This window comes from Callithrix jacchus, chromosome 16, assembly GCF_049354715.1.
Source record: "Callithrix jacchus isolate 240 chromosome 16, calJac240_pri, whole genome shotgun sequence".
Lineage (NCBI taxonomy): Eukaryota > Metazoa > Chordata > Mammalia > Primates > Cebidae > Callithrix > Callithrix jacchus.
Genome location: NC_133517.1, coordinates 46,055,460 through 46,081,891, shown reverse-complemented (window position 1 = coordinate 46,081,891; position 26,432 = coordinate 46,055,460). Strand labels below are relative to the sequence as shown.

At 43.3% G+C, this 26,432-nt stretch overlaps 1 non-coding gene across 1 annotated transcript; it reads right to left on the bottom strand.

The window, feature by feature from the left end:
- Positions 1-1,325: 1,325 nt before the first annotated feature.
- On the bottom strand, positions 1,326-1,522 carry LOC118148735 (U2 spliceosomal RNA). Its single transcript, XR_004735644.1, has one exon. It is a non-coding gene; the product is annotated as a U2 spliceosomal RNA (small nuclear RNA).
- Positions 1,523-26,432: the final 24,910 nt, after the last annotated feature.

The following is a 26,432-nucleotide window of genomic DNA, read 5'->3' as shown; positions in this document are numbered from 1 at the left end:
TCACTACACGCAATAGAAAGTAAAAAATACTTCTGGGGCCGGGTGCGGTGGCTCAAGCCTGTAATCCCAGCACTTTGGGTGGATCACGAGGTCAACAGATCGGGACCATCCTGGTCAACATGGTGAAACCCCGTCTCTACTAAAAATACAAAAAATTAGCTGGGCATGGTGGCACATGCCTGTAATCCCAGCTACTCGGGAGGCTGAGTCAGGAGAATTGCCTGAACCCAGAAGGCAGAGATTGCCGTGAGCCGAGATCGCGCCATTGCACTCCAGCCTGGGTAACAAGAGGGAAACTCCGTCTCAAAAAAAAAAAAAACTTATTTTTTTTGAGATCAAATTCCAAGGTATGTGTATTCTTTGGGTCCTGAAAATGAAATTTTGAATATGGCAGCATTTGTCTTCTCAGTTACATGTGTCCCCTGGTCCCACGAGGTTATGTAAGGCCTACAAAGCAGGTACCTACAAAATTAGGATGACAGATTCAATTCCCAAAGTAAGTGATTTTACCATCTCCTAAGTATAGCAAGAGCTGTAGCTGAACTCAGACTCTGGTTCAGAGTTTGCTGTGTGCACACCTCATAGGGGTCGAACATTGATTAGAATGGGTGCCTTTGGTGATCCTCAGGGCTATCCACAAACATTCTGGTTCTTTCCTTCCAAGCATGTGGTATGATTTTACTTTTTGTCCCCTTAAGGCTAGGCATACCCATGGGATATCCTTTGGCTGATGAAATGTGTTTATAAGTGATTTGTGTCAAATGTAAGCAGCCTTTAGTTAGGAGCCTGGCCACAGAAGCCATGGAGCATTTTTTGTTTTAAGACGGAGTCTCACTCTGTCATCTAGGCTGGAGTGCAGCGGTGTGATCTTGGCTCACTGCAACCTCTGCCTCCCGGGTTCAAGTGATTCTCCTGCCTCAGCCTCCCAAGTAGCTGGGACTACATGCGTGTGCCACCATGCCCCGCTAATTTTTGTATTTTTAGTAGAGACAAGGTTTCACTACGTTGGCCAGACTGGTCTTGAACTGCTGACCTCAAGTGATTTGAACTGCCTGAGTCGGCTTCCCAAAGTGTTGAGATTATAGGCGTGAGCCACCATGTCCAGCCGACCATGGAGCATTTAGAGATGGAGCCTCTGTCAGTTTGGCTTCCTGGATGACTCAGATGGGCAGAGAGCCCCTTGCACCTGCATCACACACATAGCAGACACAAGAAATAAATCTTTTGCTATGCTTCACTGCTGTGATTTCCAGTTGTTTCTGCTGAATATTTTGGCCTATTTTGACTGATACATTCGATATTCTAGAGCCTTTTTTTTTGTGTGGGAGGAGTGTACTGTTTCTGAAGGTACTGCACTACCACAATACCAGGTTGATGTGTGGGGCGGACAGAGCAAGCTCCTTATCCCATCTCCCAGCTCCAGACACCCATTTAGTATATTGTGCTTAGATAGAAGACATATCAGATATTCAGATAAGAATAGATACTATACTTGATCTTAGCCAAAAGGCCAAGAAACAATGAGGCATTTTATTTTTATTTTTGAGATGAAGTTTTGTTCTTGTTGCCCAGGCTGGAGTGCAATGGCGCAATCTCGGCTCACTGCAACCTCTGCCTCCCAGGTTCAAGCTGGGATTACTCCTGCCTCAGCCTCCCAAGTAGATGGGATTACAGGCATGTGCCACCACGCCCGGCTAATTTTTTGTATTTTTAGTAGAAATGAGGTTTCACCACATTAGACAGGCTGGTCTTGAACTTCTGACCTCAGGTGATCCACCTAACTTGTCCTCCCAAAGTGATGGGATAACAGGCATGAGCCACCTCACCTGGCTGAGCCTTTTTTTTTTTTTAAACTTGAGGGGAAAGTTTTTGTTAGTTTCTCTTGCTTCTTTTGTTGAGGAAATAGGAGGATAGAAAGGCCAAGAACAGTGGAAGGAGATAGCATGTACCTACCCTCCATCTGGGCCCTCAGTCTAGTCTGAAGTCCCAGTGGACAGCCAGCAGTGGCAGCAGGAGCAGGCAAACATGGCTGGATTTGTTACAGGACATGCCTGAGACATCACTCTGGAGACTCCCAGAAATGTCCAAGGGAGATTTGGGAAGAGTGGCTAAGGTCCTGGTGTTACCCTGGAGGTGCGAGGAGCCACTGTCATTTAGAATTAATATTAATGTTACCTTATGTGTATATATAGGCTTGGGAGGTATGGGGACAGTGAGTCAGATAATAACTCAGCTGCTTTGGTTCATCAGTGCTTGGAGCATGCCTGCAAACCTGTGACAATATACACCTATTGATCTTTCTGATTGACTGTTGCCTTATGCTCTGTCATTGGTCCATGTGGACTGCTTTTATCTGGCAGTATGGATCAGTGTATATTTTCTTTAGCAGTTAAACTGAATGTACAAGTTTTAATTTTGTGGGGAAGAAAACAAAAATGTTTAATTAAAAAGCTGGTATAATTTCTAGACTTCATCATGGGACCAATTTTTCTTTTTTTTGAATAAAATAATTTTCATTTTGGGAGAGAGTTGTGAGGTGTTTTGCCAAACTATATTTACCTTGTCTATGAAATGACTTTTTTTTTTTTTAAATCAAGACCAGTTTCTCCCCCAGGCTAGAGTACAATGGGGCGATTTTGGCTTACTGTGACACTTGCCTCCCAGGTTCAAGCAATTCTCCTGCCTCAGCCTTCTAAGCAGCTGGGATTACAGGCGCCTGCCACTACACCCGGCTAATTTTTGTATTTTTAGTAGAGATGGAGTTTTGCCATGTTGGCCAGGATAGTCTCAAACTGCTGACCTCAGGTGATCCACCAACCTCTACCTCCCAAAGTGCTGGGATTACAGGCATGAGCCACTGCAACTGGCTTGAAATGACGAAGAAAGCCACAAACTCTCCCCAGGTAGATTTTAAGGGGTGAAGAATGTTGGAAAGGAAGAAATAATAGATAAACTGTTATGAAAGAAAAGAATAGAAACATTTTTGTTATAATGAAACTTACTGAATTGCAGGAGGCTTTCATTCTCACACCCTGCCACAAACCCACAAATTCAGTTGTGCTACCCAGGAAATGTTATTTACAGTTTACCTTCACCTTAGACTCTCTGACCCTTGAAGACACCTTAGAGGATTGACTGCTCTTTTTTCTCTCCGCTAGTTTATTATCTTTGCCTCTGTCTTTAGGCAGCAGCACAGAATTTCCTGGTGACACCTGCTTGTGACCCCAGCTTTGAGAATCCATTAATTCTTTTCCATCTGCTAGGATCGATAGCTACGGCAACCCTGGGCACCACAGTTCTGTGCACAGCAGAGTCATCCATTTTCCTCTTGAAAAATCATGTAAAAATGGAGAACGATGTCAACATACAAAATAGAATTTCTTCTTTGGATAGTCAATGGCAAATTATTTTTGTAACTATTACATTTCTTTAAAATATTATAACTTAAAAAATGTATAAAGCCCTTTCCAATGAAATTTTTTTTTACCCCAAAATGGTAAAGTCCAATTAAATATTATTATTCCTCACTTTATTGACTAGGAAGCAATCTTGCTCAAGGTTGCCGGTAGGTAACAGAAACGGAACTCACTCGGAATGTCACATTTTTTGGCCATCTTCCCTTTTCTTCATTTAAGGGTTATTGTTAAATAATTATTTTAATTATTTACTTGTTTGTTTGTTTTGTTATTGAGATGGAGTTTCACTCTTATTGCCCAGGCTGGAGTGCAATGGTGATCTCAGCTCACTGCAACCTCTGCCTCCCGGGTTCAAGCGATTCTCTTGCCTCAGCCTCCGGAGTAGCTAGGATTACAGGTATGCACCACCACGCCCGGATAATTTTTTAGTAGAGATGGGGTTTCACCATGTTGGTCAGGTTGGTTTCAAACTCCTGACCTCAGGTAATCCACCAGCCTCAGCCTCCCAAAGTTCTGGGATTATAGGCCTGAGCCACCGTGCCTGGACTCATTGTTAAATAATTAAAGGTGACATTTTATACAATATTTTAAAGCTTCAACACTGTTATTTTGCTTCTATCCAAAGCAGTAAAGAAAACATTTTCCACCGGGCACGGTGGCTCACGTCTGTAATCCCAGCACTTTGGGAGGCCAAGGCGGGTGGATCACGAGGTCAGGAGATCGAGACCATCCTGGTCAACATGGTGAAACCCCGTCTCTACTAAAAATATAAAAAATTAGCTGGGCATGGTGGCGTGTGCCTGTAATCCCAGCTACTTGGGAGGCTGTGGCAGGAGAATTGCCTGAACCCAGGAGGCGGAGGTGGTGGTCAGCAGAGATCGTGCCATTGTATTCCAGCCTGGGTAACAAGAGCGAAACTCCATCTCAAAAAAAAAAAAAAAAAGAAAGAAAACATTTTCCACTTTGAGGTAAAGTACAATGGAGTGCTTCTCATGCGTGAACTGCTACATTTCCCTGAAAAAGGGCTGTCTTTCTTTCTCACATTGCAAAGCAAGCCTGTGCCTCTCTGAACCACCTTACAAATTCACCAAAAGAACTAGCTGCTGAAAAGAGCATATGTACCAGCAGATATCTGTGACCTGACAGCTTAGGATACAAATATTAATCAAAAGAAAAGCAAATAAATAGTTGCCTGTATATTACTTCATCCAAATGCTACCTTATTAGTTCCAAAAACAACAGCAATAAAATATTAGCAGCAACCATTTACTGAATGTTCACTCTAGGGCCAAGCCAAGCAGGACACTCAGCCCCATGTCCGGCCAATGTCATTTACTGCTCAGTATAAGCCTGCGATGCCAGTGCTAGCCTGGCTTTATTTGACTGACGAGGCACTGAGGCTTATGGAGCCCAGGTAAGTTGTCCGGGTTTTTTTTTTGAGATGGAGTTTCGCTCTTGTTACCCAGACTGGAGTGCAATGGCACGATCTCAGCTCACCGCAACCTCCGCCTTCTGGGTTCAAGCAATTCTCTTGCCTCAGCCTCCTGAGTAGCTGGGACTACAGGCGCACACCACCATGCCCAGCTAATTTTTGTATTTTTAGTAGAGACAGGGTTTCACCTTGTTGACCAGGCTGGTCTCCATCTCTTGACCTCGTGATCCACCCGCCTCGGCCTCCCAAAGTGCTGGGATTACAAGCGTGAGCCACCGCGCCCGGCAGTTGTCCAGGTTTTACAGCAGGCAAGCAGCTGAGTGATATCTCCACTCACACCATTGACTTTATTCTTGTCCAAGAGGAAATCTCATTTTATAAAAGAAAAAGTTTCCCACCAATAAAATCAAAATTCATCCAACCCAGAAATCAGCTGAAGAAGTTGAGAGGTCATCTAAGAGAGCTAGCTATACTTTGCTCGTTGGAAATTGGCTTCAGGGAAGACTTCTTAATCTTGTCAGTTTTCCTAGAAAATTAATCTGCATTGCAGCAAAGCCTTAAGACTGTGTGTGTTAAATACTACAGATAAGCTAGACCCTTCCTTCAGCTAGTCACAAACCGTTCAGTTTAGAGGGGGGAAAACAGTAAATTAAGAGAAAGCAATGGGAAACATTTTTCATTGAAAGAGGAGCGAGCCACAAAATATATGATTATTTTCTAGCTATGGGTCTTGACCCTTTGGAGATGTTGAAAGGAATAAATGGTTTGATTGAGGAAAGGGAAAAACAGCAACTTTAAAAAGCTTGCGGCAGATTAGACGGTGTTATGATGCCTGCTGCTGACTTCCTCCTGCCAAAATGAGATTCATTAAAGAAAACTCTTAAGTAAATTAAAGCTCTGCTTGCCAATATCCTCCCTTCCAGATGTTAACAGCCAGCTGTGGCTCATTCGACGACATGGCTGTGGGTGATCAGTAGAAACATGTCTATTAAGAAGGATGAAGAGAAGCACTGGGAAATATTTTATGTACTTTTAATCAAAAATGACCAAACAGCTGACTGATTGATGACTTCTGATATCAGGAACCCGAGATGCTGTCACTGTGTGAGCAATTGCTCATGAGTTAAGTCTGGCCATTCCCGCACTTACAAGATACTGTTATTTCCTGACTATGTCTACGATGAAAAGGTGGCTTAGAGAGCAGTGATAGGGAGGAAACTTTGGCTCAGAGTGGCAGGCCCCTTGGTGAATTGTGGCCTTTTCTGGACTTATCACCAGGGTGGCGTATGTTCTAGGATACAGCAACAGTTCCTCCTGTGGGCATTTCAGTTTATGGAAAATGGCAGAAAACAGAACTGCTTATGTCCAATTAGAATAAACTTCCTGTCCTGCTACATCTGTGTGTGTGTCTCCATCTTCTCTCTCATTCTCTCTCTCTCTCTCTCTCTCTGTTTATCCAGCTATTTCTATAATGGAGATGTATCTCCATTGGAACAGCAATCAAAGGTCACATCTGGTCAGCAGAGTTATTAAATGACACAGTTACTTCCTGGTGTGGTGGGTGGGGCTTGCCCCTGGAAGAAGGCACAGTAAGTCACACACCTATTTTCATCACCCTGATGCTGAAGGGAAGTTCAGAGTACCCGCTTCCATCACCTAAATTTCAGGAAATAGGAATTTTGATGTGAGTCAAAGGAGTATTCATTTGCTTTAATTTTTTGCCAAATTGCCAGTGCCTTAGAAACAGGGACTTGTTATATTTGCAACCTGTAGTTGGGTGCTTGGATCGTAATAGGAGCGTAACAAATATTGTAAATGAATCAATAAATGAATGAATTTATGCCTGATTCTGAAAGGGAGGAGGTCACCTTTTTCACTTACTTTGAAATGCTCTGGTCAGACAGGGTTCAAGGGTGCTTCCTGCGGGAGAAATGTCCTCCCCTAGAAGACCAAGTGTATCCAGGGTGTGCACAAGAGGGAGAAGTGGATGGGCTGCTTTGCTCAGTCTGCTCTGGGTTTTAGGAGAGAAGGAGCCCTTAGGGAAAAAGCAGCTAATTTGTCCTGAAGCTGAGCAGAGGCCGAAGTTCCAATTCAGTGTTCTCAGCCGTCACTGGACCTTAAATCTACTGGGAGTATTAAAAAAAAAAACCAGGATCCCATCCCAGACGAATTCAATGAGAACCTGCAGCTGGTGATACTGAAGGGAATGAGGACTTAAAAAATCTCTAATATGCAGCCAGAATTGGGGGCCGTGGCTGCAGCTTAGTGGCTCTCAGCTCTTTGATATGTCAGAATCACATGTTAAAAGTGTGTATTCATAGATCCTGTGCCCCACATCCAGAGGTGGGATTTAGGGGGTCCAGGGGGTGTAACACTTCTGTATTAACACAACATTTTGAACACTGTCAGGATTGAGACAACACTTTGGCTCAGGATTTTACCTTTCAGCGAGCAATCTAGGGTGCTTGTTAAGAACGTAGATTCCTGGGTTTGCCCTAAATTTACTGAATCAGACTCCCGAAGAGAGAAGCATGGGAATTTGTAGTTTTGAAAGTGTGATTCTCATGATATGGGAAACAATACTAGCTCATGTTTCTTAAAGTATGGCCCCCAGGCCAGCAGCATTGGCAGCACCTGGGTATCAGAAACTTGGAGTGGGACCCAGCAATCAGCTATTGAATGAACCCTGCAGGTGATTCTGATATCCACTCCAGCTGGAAAACCACTGCTTAGTTCTCTGTTTTTCAAGGTATGGGCCCCAGACCAACAGCACTGGCACCACCTGAAAGCTTGTTAAAAATGCAGACTCCCAGGCCCCAGTTCAGACCCAAGGAGTTAGAATCTATGTTTTAAGAGGCTACTCAGGTGATTTGTATGCACACTAGAGTTTGAGAAGCCCTGCTTATTCTGCAGACAAATGCCACTTTGCACTTATCAACAAGTGTAACCAACAAGTGTAAGTTCCTTTAACCAGAAGCAAAATCTAAAATCGATGTCTCCCTTTAAGAACAGAAGTGGCTTTAATTCTAGAGAAACTGTGAAGCAAATCACTTGGAACTATACAAATCCCTGCATTGCCATATTAATTAAGTTGAAGAGAAAGATTCGAATAAAATTAGGTGTAAAGTTTTTTTTTTTGAGACAGTCTTGCTCTGTCGCCCAGGCTGGAGTACAGTGGCTTGATCTCAGCTCACTGCAACCTTTGCCGTCTGGGTTCAAGGGATCCTCCTGCCTCAACCTCCCTAGTAACTGATATTACAGGCATGCACTGCCACATCCAGGTGGGTTTTGTGTATTTTGTAGAGACAGGGTTTCTCCGTGTTGGCCAGGCTGCTCTGGAACGCTTGAGCTAAAGTGATCCGCCCGCCTCGGCCTCCCAAAATTCTGGAATTACAGGTGGGAGCCACCACGCCTGGCTAAAATTACATGTAAAGTTCTAACCTCTGTCCTCTATTATTTTCTTTCTATAGTTTCCTAATTCCATATAGAATCTGTCTACGTATTCTACTCCAGAGCCTGACTTTACACCTTCGGAATACAAATTTGTGGCGCGCGCACACACACACATACACACACACATCTATTAGTCAGGGTTCTCCACAGAAACAGAACTATATATATATATATATATATATATATATATATATATATATATAGAGAGAGAGAGAGAGAGAGAGAGAGAGAGAGAGGGAGGCGGAGGGCAGTGGGGAGGTATTTTAAGGAATTGGCTCACGCAATTGTGGGGACTGGCAAGTCTAAAATATGCAGGGCAGGGCAGCAGGCTGGAAATTCCAGTGAGAGTTGATGTTGCAGCTCCAGTCTGAAGGCAAAATTCCTTCTCCTTAGGGGACCTCAGTGTTTTGCTCGTAAGGTTTTAAACTGATTAGATGAGGCCCACCCATATTATGGAGGGTAATCTGCTTTGTTCAAATCTACTGATTTAAAAGTTAATAACTTCTAAAAAACACCTTCATAGAACCATCCAGACTGATGTCTGACCAAGCAACTGAGGCTGTAGTACAGCCAGTCTGACACAGAAAACTAACTCTGTCTATACACATACACACATATACATATGTAGATTTATAAAACATTTTTTGAATGTTCTAGAAAGTCATAAAATATGCCTATTATCAGAGCTGGTGACAATTCATAAAGTAAATCCATTATTACTCATTCTAGATGGAGTTGAACTCTTTGAGTTTTTTTCTGTTTTATTTTCCCTTTCATTTCTTACCTTGCATTAAACTTATGTTTAGACAATATGGCCGGGTGTGGTGGCTCATTCTTGTCATCTCAGCACTTTGGGAGACCAAGGTGGGCAGATTACCTGAAGTCAGGAGTTTGAGACCAGCTTGGCCAACATGGTGAAACGCTGACTCTACTAAAAATATGAAAAATTAGCTGGGCATTGTGGCACGTGCCTATTAGTCCCAGCTGCTTGGGAGGCTGAGGCAGGAGAATCGCTGGAATCTGCGGGGGTGGTGGGAGAAGTGAGCTGAGACTGCGCCACTGCACTCCGGTCTGGGTGACAGAGCAAGACTCCATCTCATAAAAAAAAAAGGAAAAGAAAAGAAAAGAAAAACATGTTCAGACAATATAAACTCTTAGGATAACCTATGGTGCTACAGATAGCTGTCACAACTGCTTGTTCCCTATTATAACTTTCAATAGCTAATTTGAATTAAGTAAATAATTTTTGACGGTCACAACTTAAAACACACACACAGTAAATCTTATCTTAAACGTTGCCCTCAAGGTTTAAGTAAACTTGGCCTGATCCCACAGTTCAAGGCTTGAAGCAGTCAAAAGTTATTTTTACTCTTTTCAGATTACCAGCCTACTTTCCTCACTCTTCGTTGACCTTGGCTTTTGCATTCATAAGGGCCATTTAGGTGTGGCCCTTGATATACAGAATGACAACTCTAGACCACACAAAAGAAAAGGGTCAGCTGTCCTGGAGATAGAAGGCTATCTATCTTGATTGACTTTGAGGCTTTTTTCTTTAGTGCATTATTATTACTGAGACATGGTCTCACTCTGTCACCCAGGCTGGAGTGCAGTCACATGATCAAGGCTCGCTGCAGCCTCCTGCCTTCAGCGATCCTTAAGTAGCTGGGACTGCAGACACGGCACCACCATGCCCGGCTAATTTTTAGTATTTTTTAAGCTAAAGACGGGATTTTGCTATGTTGGCCAGGCTGGTCTTGAATTCCTAGACTCAAGTGATCTGCCTGCCTCGGCCTCCCAAAGGGCTGAGATCACAAGTGTGAGCCACTGCGCCTGACCAGTACATTATTTTTTAAACACAGCAAATGATTTCTGTGTGTTAGTATGAAGGCCATTTGTGTAGGCGAGATTCTGAAGATACTGTGGTTTTGCATGGCCCAAAGAGAGAAAAGGGGGTTAATTTATAAGAGAATTTCTAAGTGTGTCCCCGAAAGCTCCTTGGATTTTTGCTTGTGTGTGTCTTAGTTGTGTCTTAGCTGTGCTTAGCTAAGGGATTTAACTATGCATGTGAGTCACTTTAGATCTCCGCCATGGTTGAAATTACTGGCTATCAAAAGTCACGCAAACACTTTGGAAATGACAGTAATTCCAGAAATGCATTTGGCCACTGTTTGTTTAGGTGGATGATGGTATCAGGTGGGACCCTCACCTGTGGCAGAAACTCATCCAGTTTTAGGAGAAACGAGGCTTTGATGGAAGGTATCACAGAGCGGCTATGTTGCCACGCAGAGGGCAGCTGCAGACACTTGGGCCTGGCTCCTACATCCTAGGATTGGCTTATCCCTGATCATTCTCTCAGACTTTTCCACAAGGGGGGATGGCTGCTGACCAGGCTGAGGTTACATGAGCATAGCTTAACATCAAAGAGGGAACAGGATTTCCTGTTGGCTCCAGAAGAAACATCTCTTCAGTTGAGTTACTAGCTCATCCCTAGACAGTCACAGCAGGTAGGAAGAGGGTTCCGTGAGGATTCCAGCCCAGGTCAGTTACTTTGCATGAATGTGTTCCTAGAAAAAGTGGGGACAAGGTTGGGCTGGGCAGATATAAAACAAAAGCTAGTAGGGTTTAGCTAAGAATTTGCTTGTTCATGGATTTTAATCATCGCTCTCTTGGCAATTAAAGAGAGAGCGATTAATCTATGAGGAAGCTTCTTGCCCTTCTGTGAGAGGTTTTTAGTTTTTTGTAGTATGCCACCAAGGCAGCCATTTTGCTTATGGCAATTCTTTGTGCTCCATTTTGTGTTTATTTCTTCTCCTTGGGGAACTCTTGCTGTTAAAGCAAGGTGGTTTATTTGGTATGCATTGGCGTTCTGTTTGGTTAGGATGTAATAATTCTCTGGCATATGGTACAATTATTTTTTATTTTTATTTTTATTTTGAGATGGAGTTTTATTCTTATTGCCCAGGCTGGAGTACAGTGGCCCAATCTCAGTTCACTGCAACTTCCGCCTTCTGGGTTCAAGTGATTCTCCTGCCTCAGCCTCCTGATTAGCTGGGATTACAGGCGCCCGCCACCACTCCTGGCTAATTTTTTGTATTTTTAGTAGAGATGGGGTTTCACCATGTTGGCCAGGCTGGTCTCGAACTCCTGACCTTAGGTAATCCACCTGCCCCGGCCTCCCAAAGTGCTAGGATTACAGGCTCTAGCCATCGCATTTGGCCTTATAATAATTATTAAAAAAAAATTTTTTTTTAATTGCATTTTAGGTTTTGGGGTACATGAGCAGAGCATGCAAGACAGTTGCGTAGGTACACACATGGCAGTGCGCTTTGCTTTCCTTTTCCCTTTCACCCACGTTTGGCATTTCTCCCCAGGCTATCCCTTCCCACCTCCCCCTCCCACTGGCCCTCCCCTTTTCCCCCCAGTAGACCCCAGTGTTTAGTACTCCCTTTTCTGTGTCCATGTGTTCTCATTTTTCATCACCCGCCTATGAGTGAGAATATGCGGTGTTTCAATTTCTGTTCTTGTGTCAGTTTGCTGAGAATGATGTTCTCCAGATTCATCCATGTCCCTACAAACGACACAAACTCATCATTTCTGATTGCTGCATAATATTCCATGGTGTATATGTGCCACATTTTTCCAATCCAGTCTATTATCAGTGGGCATTTGGGTTGATTCCAGGTCTTTGCTATTGTAAACAGTGCTGCAATGAACATTCGTGTACATATGTCCTTATAGTAGAACGATTTATAGTCTTTTGGATATATACCCAGTAATGGGATTGCTGGGTCAAATGGAATTTCTATTTCTAAGGCCTTGAGGAATCGCCACACTGTCTTCCACAATGGTTGAACTAATTTACAACCCCACCAACAGTGTAAAAGTGTTCCTTTTTCTCCACATCCTCTCCAGCATCTGTTGTCTCCAGATTTTTTAATGATCACCATTCTAACTGGCGTGAGATGGTATCTCAATGTGGTTTTGATTTGCATCTCTCTGATGACCAGTGACGATGAGCATTTTTTCATATGATTGTTGGCCTCATATATGTCTTCTTTCGTAAAGTGTCTGTTCATATCCTTTGCCCACTTTTGAATGGGCTTGTTTGTTTTTTTCCTGTAAATCTGTTTGAGTTCTTTGTAAATTCTGGATATCAGCCCTTTGTCAGATGGGTAAACTGCAAAAATTTTTTCCCATTCTGTTGGTTGCCGATCCACTCTAGTGACTGTTTCTTTTGCCGTGCAGAAGCTGTGGAGTTTCATTAGGTCCCATTTGTCTATTTTGGCTTTTGTTGCCAATGCTTTTGGTGTTTTGTTCATGAAGTCCTTGCCTACTCCTATGTCCTGGATAGTTTTGCCTAGATTTCCTTCTAGGGGTTTTATCGTGCCAGGTCTTATGTTTAAGTCTTTAATCCATCTGGAGTTAATTTTAGTGTAAGGTGTCAGGAAGGGGTCCAGTTTCTGCTTTCTGCACATGGCTAGCCAGTTTTTCCAACACCATTTGTTAAACAGGGAATCCTTTCCCCTTTGCTTGTTTTTGTCAGGTTTATCAAAGATTGTATAGTTGTAGATATGTTGTGTTGCCTCTGTTGCCTCTGTTCTGTTCCATTGGTCTATATCTCTGTTTTGGTACCAGTACCATGCTGTTTTGATTACTGTAGCCTTGTAGTATAGTTTTAAATCCGGTAGTGTGATGCCCCCGCTGTGTTCTTCTTGCTTAGAATTGACTTGGCTATGCGGGCTCTCTTTTGGTTCCATATGAAGTTCATGGTGGTTTTTTCCAGTTCTGTGAAGAAAGTCAATGGTAGCTTGATGGGGATAGCGTTGATTCTGTAAATTACTTTGGGCAGTATAGCCATTTTCACGATATTAATTCTTCCTAACCATGAACATGGAATGTTTCTCCATCTGTTTGTGTCCTCTCTGATTTCGTTGAGCAGTGGTTTATAGTTCTCCTTGAAGAGGTCCCTTACGTTCCTTGTGAATACAAGGTATTTTATTCTTTTTGTAGCAATTGTGAATGGAAGTTCGTTCTTGATTTGGCTTTCTTTAAGTCTGTTATTGGTGTAGACGAATGCTTGTGATTTTTGCACATTGATTTTATATCCTGAGACTTTGCTGAAGTTGCTTATCAGTTTCAGGAGTTTTTGGGCTGAGGCGATGGGGTCTTCTAGGTATGCTATCATGTCGTCTGCAAATAGAGACAATTTGGCTTCCACCTTTCCTATTTGAATACCCTTTATTTCTTTTTCTTGCCTGATTGCTCTGGCTAGGACTTCCAGTACTATATTGAATAGGAGTGGTGAGAGAGGGCATCCTTGTCTAGTGCCAGATTTCAAAGGGAATGCTTCCAGTTTTTGCCCATTCAGTATGATATTGGCTGTTGGTTTGTCATAAATAGCTTTTATTACTTTGAGATACGTTCCATCGATACCGAGTTTATTGAGGGTTTTTAGCATAAAGGGTTGTTGAATTTTGTCAAATGCCTTCTCTGCGTCAATTGAGATAATCATGTGGTTTTTGTTTTTGGTTCTGTTTATGTGGTGAATTACGTTGATAGACTTGCATATGTTGAACCAGCCTTGCATCCCCGGGATGAATCCTACTTGATCATGATGAATAAGTTTTTTGATTTGCTGTTGCAATCGGCTTGCCAATATTTTATTGAAGATTTTTGCATCTATGTTCATCATGGATATTGGCCTGAAGTTTTCTTTTCTTGTTGGGTCTCTGCCGGGTTTTGGTATCAGAATGATGTTGGTCTCGTAAAATGATTTGGGAAGGATTCCCTCTTTTTGGATTGTTTGAAATAGTTTTAGAAGGAATTGTACCAGCTCCTCTTTGTGTGTTTGGTAGAATTCGGCTGTGAATCCGTCTGGACCTGGGCTTTTTTTGAGTGGTAGGCTCTTAATTGCTTCCTCGACTTCTGACCTTGTTATTGGTCTATTCATAGTTTTGGCTTCCTCCTGGTTTAGGCTTGGGAGGACACAGGAGTCCAGGAATTTATCCATTTCTTCCAGGTTTACTAGTTTATGTGCATAGAGTTGTTTGTAATATTCTCTGATGATGGTTTGAATTTCTGTGGAATCTGTGGTGATTTCCCCTTTATCATTTTTTATTGCATCTATTTGGTTGTTCTCTCTTTTCTTTTTAATCAGTCTGGCTAGTGGTCTGTCTATTTTGTTGATCTTTTCAAAAAACCAGCTCTTGGATTTATTGATTTTTTGAAGGGTTTTTCGTGTCTCAATCTCCTTCAGTTCAGCTCTGATCTTAGTTATTTCTTGTCTTCTGCTGGGTTTTGAGTTTTTTTGATCTTGCTCCTCTAGCTCTTTCAATTTTGATGATAGGGTGTCAATTTTGGATCTCTCCATTCTCCTCATATGGGCACTTATTGCTATATACTTTCCTCTAGAGACTGCTTTAAATGTGTCCCAGAGGTTCTGGCATGTTGTGTCTTCGTTCTCATTGGTTTCGAAGAACTTCTTTATTTCTGTCTTCATTTCATTGTTTACCCAGTCAACATTCAAGAGCCAGTTGTTCAGTTTCCATGAAGCTGTGCAGTTCTGGGTTGGTTTCTGTATTCTGAGTTCTAACTTGATTGCACTATGGTCTGAGAGGCTGTTTGTTATGATTTCAGTTGTTTTGCATTTGTTGAGCAGTGCTTTACTTCCAATTATGTGGTCAATTTTAGAGTAGGTGTGATGTGGTGCTGAGAAGAATGTGTATTCTGTGGATTTGGGGTGGAGAGTTCTGTAAATATCTATCAGGTTTGCTTGCTCCAGGTCTGAGTTCACGCCCTGGATATCCTTGTTGATTTTCTGTTTGGTTGATCTGTCTAATATTGACAGTGGAGTGTTAAAGTCTCCCACTATTATTGTGTGGGAATCTAAGTCTCTTTGTAAGTCATTAAGAACTTGCCTTATATATCTGGGTGCTCCTGCATTGGGTCCATATATGTTCAGGATCGTTAGCTCTTCTTGTTGTATCAATCCTTTTACCATTATGGAATGGCCTTCTTTGTCTCTTTTGATCTTTGTTGCTTTAAAGTCTATTTTATCAGAGATGAGAATTGCAACTCCTGCTTTTTTTTGCTCTCCATTTGCTTGGTAAATCTTCCTCCATCCCTTTATTTTGAGCCTTTGTGTATCCTTGCATGTGAGATGGGTTTCCTGGATACAGCATACTGATGGGTTTTGAATTTTTATCCAATTTGCCAGTCTGTGTCTTTTGACTGGTGCATTTAGTCCATTTACATTTAGGGTTAATATTGTTATGTGTGAATTTGATACTGCCATTTTGATGCTAAGAGGCTGTTTTGCCTGTTAGTTGTTGTAGATTCTTCATTATGTTGATGTTCTTTAGCATTTAGTGTGATTTTGGAATGGCTGGTACTGGTTGTTCCTTTCTATGTGTAGTGCCTCTTTTAGGAGCTCTTATAAAGCAGGCCTGGTGGTGACAAAATCTCTGAGTACTTGCTTGTTTGCAAAGGATTTTATTTTTCCTTCACTTATGAAGCTCAGTTTGGCTGGATATGAAATTCTGGGTTGAAAGTTCTTTTCTTTAAGAATGTTGAATATTGGCCCCCACTCTCTTCTGGCTTGTAGCGTTTCTGCCGAGAGATCTGCTGTGAGTCTGATGGGCTTCCCTTTGTGGGTGACCCGACCTTTCTCTCTGGCTGCCCTTAGTATTCTCTCCTTTATTTCAACCTTGTTGAATCTGACGATTATGTGCCTTGGGGTTGCTCTTCTTGCAGAATATCTTTGTGGTGTTCTCTGTATTTCCTGCATTTGAGTGTTGGCCTGTCTTGCTAGGTGGAGGAAATTTTCCTGGATAATATCCTGAAGAGTATTTTCCAGCTTGGATTCATTCTCTTCTTCCCCTTCTGGTACACCTATCAAATGTAGGTTAGGTCTTTTCACATAGTCCCACATTTCTTGGAGACTTTGTTCATTCCTTTTTGCGCTTTTTTCCCTAATCTTGGTTTCTCATTTTATTTAATTGAGTTGGTCTTCGACTTCAGATATTCTTTCTTCTGCTTGGTCAATTCGGCTATTGAAACTTGTGCATGCTTTGCGAAGTTCTCATATTGTGTTTTTCAGCTCCTTTAATTCATTCATATTCCTCTCTAAGTTATCCATTCTTGTTATCATTTCCTCATATCTTTTTTCAAGTTCCTTAGTTTCTTTGCATTGATTTAATACATGTTCTTTTAGCTCACAAAAGTTTCTCATTATCCACCTTCTGAAGTCTAATTCCATCATTTCATCACAGTCATTCTCCGTCCAGCTTTGTTCCCTTGCTGGTGAGGAGTTTTGGTCCTTTCTAGGAGGCGAGGTGTTCTAGTTTCGGGTGTTTTCCTCCTTTTTTCGCTGGTTTCTTCCCATATTTGTGGATTTATCCGCTTGTCGTCTGCGTAGTTGCTGACTTTTCGATTGGGTCTCTGAGTGGACACCCAGATTGTTGATGATGAAGTATTTCTGTTACTTGGTTTTCCTTCTACCAGTCTAGCTCCTTTGCTGTACGACTACTGAGGTCCACTCCAGGCCCTGCTTGTCTGGGGTGCACCTCTAGCAGCTGTGGCACAGTGAGGGATGCTACCAGTTTCTTTTTCTGCTATCTTTGTCCCAGGATGATGCCTGCCAAATTTCAGTCTTTTGGATATAGAGGGGTCAGGGAGCTGCTTGAGGAGACAGTCTGTACTTTATAGGAGCTCAATTGCTGAGCGGTGAGCTCTGTTGTTCATTCAGGGCTGCTATGTTTGATTCTGCTGCAACAGAGCTCATTAAAAAAACCTTTTTTTTTTTCTCAAATGCTCTGTGTTGGGGGGTTCGGGCTTTATTTTTGGATGTCTGTTGAGGTGTCCTGCCCAGCTAGGAGGCAGACTAGCCACTGTTTGCCTGCCGAGGCTCCACCCTGCTGTTGTGTGGTTCGCCCTATTGCTGCAGGCTCTGCTGTTCTGCTGTGGTCTCCGCCATGCCCTGCGGCGGAGTCTCTCTGTTGTAGCAGGTTGCCTCGGCAATGGCAGGCTGCGTCAGCAGTGGGTGTGTATCTCAGTAGGGACGGGTTGCCTCGGCAATGGCTGGCTGTGTCAGCAGTGGGCGTGTATCTCAGTTGGGGCGGGTTGCCTCGGCAACGGCTGGCTGCCTCAGCAGTGGGCGTGTATATCAGTTGGGGCAGGTTGCCTCGGTAATGGTGGACGCCCCTCCCCCACAGAGCGTCTCGGACCGTCTGCTCGGGATCGTTTGAAATCGCGGTTTTGTTTGTCCCACTGGGTGTCCCAAACACTCTGTTCCTGCAATCCCCTGGGCTGGGCCACTGTCCATGTCTCGTTCAGTCTCAAGTCCAGCCCTCTCAAGTCTCAGGTTGCCGGTTCAACAGGGCACCCGGACAAGGGCGCCCTGTGGGGAGTGCTGGGTGGGGCCAGCCGCCGCCACCCTGGCTGCCGGCTTTGCCAGGCAGAGGTACTGCCTGGCGTCCCGCGTCTCCTTTATACTTGGGAATTTCCCCGTTCTGTGGGCGACAAAGATCAGTCTGGCAAGGCAGCTCCGACTCACCTCTCCACGGATTCAACGAGAGCTCCAATCCTGGGTTGTTCTCACAGCGCCATCTTGAGTCCTCCCCCCTATAATAATTATTTTTAATGACTTTGTTGAGTAAGTAGATGTTCTTGTACTGATCTCTTGGACACTTAAATTGTTTCTAATTTACTCTCTTCCAAATGTGGCAAGATGGGATTTTCTTTTACCTTCAAACCCATTTTTTCTTCCCTTTTTCACCTTATGTGAGCGAAGATATTTTATAGACATGATGAAAACTGTTAGTGTGATAATACTTTAACATTTTGCTATGAGAGGTTGTTGATGTCAGAAAGAGAAAGGCTTGTTTTTCTAGGAGTTGTTCTCCTCTAAAGAACCTCAAAGGCTAATGCTTTCCCCATGAAGCATGGTAAAGACTTTCTACCTCTGTCAGGTTGGAGATGCTTTAACTTTATGGGTAATGCAAGAAGAAGCATGTACTCTGGAGGAAAGGAAGTGGAAACTTTTTTTTTTTTGAGATGGAGTTTCGCTCTTGTTACCCAGGCTGGAGTGCAATGGCACGATCTTGGCTCACCGCAACCTCCGTCTCCTGGGTTCAGGCAATTCTCCTGCCTCAGCCTCCTGAGTAGCTGGGAATACAGGCACGCACCACCATGCCCAGATAATTTTTTGTATTTTTAGTAGAGACAGGGTTTCACCATGTTGACCAGGTTGGTCTCGATCTGTTGACCTCGTGATCCACCTGCCTCAGCCTCCCAAAGTGCTGGGATTACAGGCTTGAACCACCGCACCCGGCCAACATTTTTTAAAAAAAGACAAAGAAGGAAGGAAAACAGAAAAAATTTTTTAAAATGTATCCATGGAAGATTCTGGATGGACAGTGAGCGTTTTATAGTTTCATAAAATAGAAACTAGGTTGGGCGTGGTGGCTCACATCTATAATCCCAGCATTTTGGAGACCTAGGTGGAGGGATCACTTTTGTCCAAGTCTTTAAGATCAGCCTGGGCAATGTAGGGAGACCACTGTCTCTACAAAAAATACAAAAACTACCCGGACATGATGGTGCATGACTGTAGTCCCAGCTACTCAGGAGGCTGAGGTGGCAGGATCACTTGAGCTTGGCAGTTTGAGGCTGCAGTGAGCTGAGATCATGCCTGGGCAACCACATATTCCAGCCTGGGCAGCAGAGAGTGAGACCCTGTCTTAAAAACAAACAGGCCAGGTGCGGTGGCTCATGCCTGCAATCCCAGTACTTTGGTAGGCCAAGGCAGGCAGATCATGAGGTCAGGAGTTCAAGACCAGCCTGGCCAACATGGTGAAACCCCATCTCTACTGAAAAATACAAAAATTAGCTGGGCATGGTGGCTTGTGCCTGTAATCCCAGCTGCTTAGGAGGCTGAGGTAAAAGAATTGCTTGAACTGGGACCTGGGAGGTGAAGGCTGCAGTGAGCCGAGATCGTGCCACTGCACTCCAGTCTGGGTTACAGAACGAGACTCCATCTCAAAAAAAAAACCAACAACAACAACAAAAAACAAACAAACAAACAAACAGATAACTTAAGCATTGAAAAAATATGGGGCTAGGCATGGCGGCTTACAGTATAATATCAGCACTTTGGGAGGCCAAGGCAGGAGAATCACTTGAGTCCAGGAGTTTGAGACCAGCTCACATTGTGAGACCCCATCTCTACAAAAAATAAAAAAATTAGCCAGGCACAGTGGCTTGTGCCTGTTGTCCCAGGTACTCTGGAGGCTGAGGTGGGAGGATTGCTTGAGCCCAAGGAGGCTGAGGCTGCTGTGAGCTAAGATAGCACCACTGTACTCCAGCCTGGGTGACAAAGTGACACCCTGTCTCCTCCACCACACACACACACACACACACACACTCACACGCACACACAAAACAAAAACAACAAAAGGAAAGAAAAAATATGGGTAGGTCACAGGATTTAAAAATAAGTGCATGAATTAGACTGAGAGCAGATACAGAGATGTTTCAGAGCTCAGGGGGAAAGAACTAATGAGCATTCTCCAGCATTAAGCCCACAGGATAAATTAGCCTCAGTCACTGGTTTAGCTGAGCTTGGCCAGAGGAAGTCAGGCTTCCTGGATAGTCACTTGAAGCCTGTGTACAATGGCAGAGGGGTAATTGCTCAAAGCAAAGTCAAGGTGTCATCACCAGAAGAAAGGGGAATGAATACTGGCCAGGTAGAAGCAATGGTTGCCCTCTACAATGTCTGGATGAAAACTGAGGAGGCATGTTCACCATCTTCTGGGGTCCATTTGCCTTTGTGATGGGCCAGTAACAGGATGGCTTTATTTCTTGTAGGGCTATGCTTGAATAGAGTTAAACTATGGGATTACATGAGTAATGTGGTCATGAAAATCATTTGCATTTGTTTTGTCTTCTTCTGAGTTATTTTCTGCGACAAAATTCTCAGGGATGTAATTGCCAGGTCAAAGGGGATGATTATGTTTATGGCTGCACAACTTCAATTCTAAATGGAAAATAAATGACAGCAAAGATATTCAAGGGAGGGCAAGGAAAAATAAAAGTGCTGGGCCCTAATTTTGCCAACCATGTTTTATAAAGGATACAGTAAGAGCTTTGGAATAATAGTTAAGGTTATGGTGTAAAGGAGCAATATTATTAAGTAATATTTTGGGAGGGGCGATCAAGGGAATGATCTCAATCTTGATTGTTAGGTACTTTAGATTTTGAGCAACAGAGACACCTCAGTTTACCTTAGTTGATCTTTCTTCCCTATCTTTCCTTCCTTCCTTCCTCCCTTCCTTCCTTCCTTTCCTTCCTTCCTTCCTTCCTTCCTTCCTTCCTTCCTTCCTTCCTTCCTTCCTTCCTTCCCCCTCCCTCCCTCCCTCCCTCCTCCTTCCTTCCCTCCCCCCCCCCTCCCTCCCTCCCTCCCTCCCTCCCTCCCTCCCCTCCTTCCTTCCTTCCTTCCTTCCTTCCTTCCTTCCTTCCTTCCTTCCTTCCTTCCTTCCTTCTTTCCTTCCTCTGTCTCTCTTTCTCTCTCTCTTTCTTTCGAGACAAGGTCTTACTCTGTTGCCCAGGGTGGAGCACAGTGATGTGATCACAACTCACTGCAGCTTTGAACTCCGGGGCTCAACTGGTCCTCCCACCTCAGGCTCCTGAGGTGCCATGACGCCTAGCTAATTTTTGTATTTTTTTAAGAGACAAGGTCTCCCCACGTTGCTCAGGCTGGTCTTGAACTTCTGGGCTCAAGTGATCCTCCCACTTCGACCTTCCAAAATGCTGGGATTATAGGTATAAGCCACAGCCCCTGGCTGGTAGTTTCTTTTTAATACAAATTTTATTTTGAAGGAGTTGATTGAAAAGTTGCAACTACAGAAAAAGAACTCTTTCTTTTTGGTAACCATTTGAGGGTAAGTTGCCAAATGAATGCTCACTCCCGCTGAAAACTTGAGTCTTCATTTTCTTGAACAAGGACGTTCTGTCACATCACCATAGCCCACCCATCCAACGCAGGAAACTAACACTGATACATTTCTACCATCTAATCCTCAGACCCAGTCAAGATTTACCAACTCTTTTAAATAGTAAAGAAAACAAAACAAAGCAAGTTTGGAATCCAGCATTGCATTTAGTTGTCATCTCTTTTTGTCTCCTCTCTGGAATGCTTCCACAGTCTTTCATAACCTTGATACTTTTGAAGAATACAGACAGTTATTTTATTATGATGAAAGCAGTGCAGTGTTTTCCTCTTTGCCTCCTATCAGGGAGCACACAGTGTTGATTTATCCATTTATTATGCTGTTTACTTGATCACCTGATTTAAGGTGGTACTAGGCTTTTCATTATAAAATTACTTGTCTGCCACGTATAATCACTATTTAGTTAATAAATGTTTTGTGGGGAGGCATTTTGAAACTGTAAATATCCGGTTCCTTGTCAAATTTTGAATTTATTTATCTAAATATGGACTCATGGTTTCCTGTTTCATTCAATGGGTTATAATAGGTTGTTATCACGATTTATTTTGATACTCTAATTGTCTCAGACTTGGCCTCTGAGGGCCCCTTCAGACTGGATCCTGTGTCCCTTTGACACACCTCATCATTCTTTGAGTTTTCCTTGATATCTGGATGAACAAGGTCTTCCAGGTCATCCTATAATTTTCCTGCTTCAGCCTTGGAAATAGCCATTTTTCCAAGAAGCCTGGGTTTACTTTTGGAGAGAATGACATTTAAGAACAAGATCTGGGTGCTACATGTGCTCATTGCAGTCGGGCTGTGCTCACTACTCCTAGGCCCTTTCAGTAGACAGTGCCAGGAAACACACACACACACACACACACACACACACACACACACACAGACACCACTCTGATAGACAGTCTCCCCACCTTGCTTGGACTCTAAAACCCCTCTGACAGCTGCTATGACACCCCCACATGTGGGTTCTCTGTGCATCCTTCTCAGGCTCTGACATCACTTGCTAGAAAGTCCCTTTTAAGAGACTCAGCATCTCTATCATCTCTGTATCTACGCATCTCTATCACCTCTATCTATGTATCTAAGTATCTATCTATCATCTATCTATCTATCTACCTACCTACCTACCTATCAAAACCCATAAAAAAAACTGGGCACAGTAGTGAGTGCCTGTAATCCCAGCTACTCAACAGGTTGAGGCAGGAGAATTCCATGAGCCCAGGAGTTTAAGACTAGCCTGAACAACATAGTGAGGCCCCATCTCAAAAAAAAAAACAAAAACCCCAAAACCAGAAGGTCACACTGACATCACAGGGTTCAAGTTGGTTCCACTACCCATAATTTATTTACCAATTTAGCAAAATTTCTACATGCAACCAATCTCGAACCCCCTCTGCTACCTCCTCCCAAGCATGGATATCTCGTAAGCCCATCAGTCCTCTGACCCTCCAAGCTGCCTCCACCCCCACCCCTCTGGTAGACAGTCTCCCCACCCTGCTTGTGCTCTAAAACCCTCTGACAGCTGCCATGACACCCCCACATGTGGGTGCTCTGTGCATCCTTCTCAGGCTCTGACATCACTTGCTGGAAAGTCCCTTTTGCATGGACAAAAGGCAGTTTCTTTTAAGGGAGAAAACACCAAAGATGGTTTTAGAAAGGTCAGCTTCCAGAGCCTTTGTCTTTTTTTTTTTTTTGAGATGGAGTCTCCCTCTGTCTCCCAGGCTGGAGTGCAGTAGTGTGATCTCAGCTCACTGCAAGCTCCACCTCCCAGGTTCAAGTGATTCTCCTGCCTCAGCCTCCCAAGTAGCTGGGATTACAGGTGCCCACCACCACACCTGTAATTTTTATTAGAGACAGGGTTTCGTCATGTTGGCCAGGCTGGTCTGAAACTCCTGACCTCAAGTGATCTGCCTGCCTTGGCCTCCCAAAGTGCTGGGATTACAGACATGAGCCACTGCACCTGGTCTCAAAGCCTTTGTCTTAAGAGAAAGAAAAGCATTATAAAGTGTGGATAAAGTCCAGCAGTTGAAACAATTGAAGGGCATGCTAGACTCCTGTGCAGCCAAAAAGACTTCAAAAGACTGAGAACTCAAGAAAAGCAAAAAATAAAAACAAAGATAAATGAAAAAAATAAAAATAAAAAAACTAAAACTAAACTAAAATAAAAAATAATTAAACAAAGAACTTAAAAAAATAAAAAATAAAATAAAGACCGAGAATTCTCCTTTTCTATTTCTTCCCTTCTCTCCCTCCTTTCTTCTTTCCCTCCCTCCCTCCCTTCCTTCCTTCCTTCCTTCCTTCCTCTCTCTCTCTCTCTCCTTCTTTCCTTTCCTTCCATTTTTCCCTTCCTCTTCCCCTTCCCCTTCCCTTCCCTTTGAAAGGGTCTCACTCTGTCACCTAGGCTGGAATGCAGTGGCACTATCTCACCCTGGGCTCAAGCGATCCTCCCACTTCAGTCCCCTATAGCTGGGACTACAGGTGTGCACCACTACACCCAGCTAACTTTTCCTCTATTTTTTGTAGAGATAAGGTTTTGCTATGTCGCTCAGGCTGATCTCAAACTCCTGGGCTCAAGTGATCTGCCTGCCTTGACCTTCCAAAGTGCTGGGCTTACAGGCATGAACTACTGCAAGCCAAGAGCTAGAATTCTTCAGCATCGCGTACTTTTTTTAAAAATTAAATTAATTCCTAGCAACTTTCATTTAAAGCATCATGTAATTTTTATGTTGGCCTCTTGGAGACCATTTTGTCCTTGAGGAAACCAGGGCCAAAGCAGGTTGCTCATGCAATACTTGTTTGCTTTTACCCATAAGAGCACAGACTTCCAGGAAAGTGTTCTGTTACTTGCCGTGATTGATGCCTTATCTTAAATCCCTAAACTTGTTTCATTTGGCAAGTGGAATCCCTCTCCTCCTCGAGCCTTGATGGAAAACTGTTGGTAAGGTCCCTTTGTGAACTCCTGGAGTAGACAGATTCAGAGATGGCTGTTCAGGGGGCAGGTGAAGGCACTGAAAATGCTGGACAGACCCCCTAACACCAGATTCCAGATGGCTTCTTTGACTCTCTCGAAACTGCAGAGGTGATGGGAGGCACACAGGCTGGCAGCCTCCTTTCTCACTCTCTACTGCCAAAATCCATAGAATATCTTGCTGCAGCTCAGACCCAAAGGGTAGCTAGTCACTGTAAACATGGGTCCTCTTACAAGTGAGGGCAGAGACTCAGGCACAAGGCAGGCCCAGGCTAATGTATCTGCCCACCCTGGAGAGACTCAAGACATTTCAGGAAAACAGGAAGGAAAAACAGATAAAGGGGGTGTTGTCTAGAAAAACAAATAAAGGAGGTGTTGGAAGAAAGAAATTTAAATTAAAGGACTGAAGCTTGATCGTTTATAGCCTACATGAAAGACACTCAGAGGCCATGGCCATCAGATAGCCAGAAACTGGAGTTTTACCTGTTAAGTTAGTTTTACAAACATTGTTTAGAAATCACTAATACTTTTGCTGAAAAGGTACATATACATTGTAAAAATTTTAATTACAAATTCCTATTACAACTCCTTAATCACAGTTCCCAAAGCCTCAAACTCTGAAAACTAAACTTTAAAAAAACTGTTTTCTTAAAAAAGAAAATTTAAGTATAGGGAAAGCACACATTATTTGGAGCTGCTGATGGGATGTGCCACGCTGATGAAGAGATGAGAAAGAGCCAGAACTCTGGAGAATTAGCAATTTTAGGTATAAACAGATACTTTACAAAACACTCATAAAACATGGCCTGAACAGACATGAGGCTCTTATTTTGTTGCTGTGGAAATATTTATTGTTGTTATTGTTTTTTAGTCTCGCTCTGTCACCCTGGCTGGAGTGCAGTGGTGTGATCTCAGCTCACTGCAACGTCCATTTCCTGGGTTCATGAGATTCTCCTGCCTCAGCCTCCCAAGTAGCTGGGACTGTAGGCTTGTGCTAAAACCTCCAGCTAATTTTTGCATTTTTAGGAGAGACAGGATTTCACCATGTTGGTCAGGCTGGTCTCAAATTCCTGACCTCAGGTGATCTGCCTGTCATGGCCTTCCAAAGTGCTGGGATTACAGGCGTGAACCACCACACCCGGCCATGCTTGGAAATATTAATGTGTTTGATTATGAGCAGTTTTTTGGCTCTCTTTCAGATATGTTCTACTGCCTGTGCCTGGAGAAACAGCCATTTGAGATACTTCTTAACGTTTTCCTTCCTGACCCTGACTTTTGGCTTAAAGATGATTCCCCTGTCCCAATATCATGCCCCAAGACGGGAAGGGAAAGGAACAAGTGCTTAATGGAATGCAGTGAAAAAGAACAAGGATGACTTGCCACGTTCTGGATCATTCCCCATATGCCTTCTTTTATGATTCTAATTCTTCTGCCTTCACTTAGCATTCAGTGGAGAACTCCCAAGTAAGAAAAAGACTTCTTTCACATCAAGAACTTTTTCCCATCCAGAAATAGTAAATCACTTTATATATTTATTATTAATGCAACCTCCATACCGCCTGCTGCACGGGCTCACTGCCCACGATTTCCAGGCTCCTTCCTCTCTGCACCTGGGAATTGTTACCTGCCTGAACGTCGATGTGTTCTTCCATACATCACCCTCCTGTGACAAGGCTCCCACAGAGCAGGCCAATATATTAAAATAATGGAATATATAACATGGATATAAATGAACCTGTAAACAATATATTGAATGGGATATTGTAAATAACACCTGTAGTACATTTCCTGGCATTCTATTAAGACTCCAGAACTGCACATCCTCATCATCACATTTACTGTGGTTATTATGGTTCTAATGCCCAGAAGAATGTCCAGGCGGCCTTGTCATCTTCCCGTGTTCGTTGACCTGACTGGGTAAATGAACTGTGACTCTGGACTCATCCTGTGCTTTCTCACGCTTATTGCTTGAGCCACAGCAAATGGGGCTCCCTCATTCTCCTGGTACCTCACAGTGTGCTGACTTCCAGCATCTTTAGGTCTTACCCTGAATTGCATTGTCATGCAGGTGGCTGGCACACTCCCTTCCTGTGGGCTGATGATGTTATGCAGCATACACTTACAAGTAAAAAATCTTTTCAGGTTTATTCCAGAAC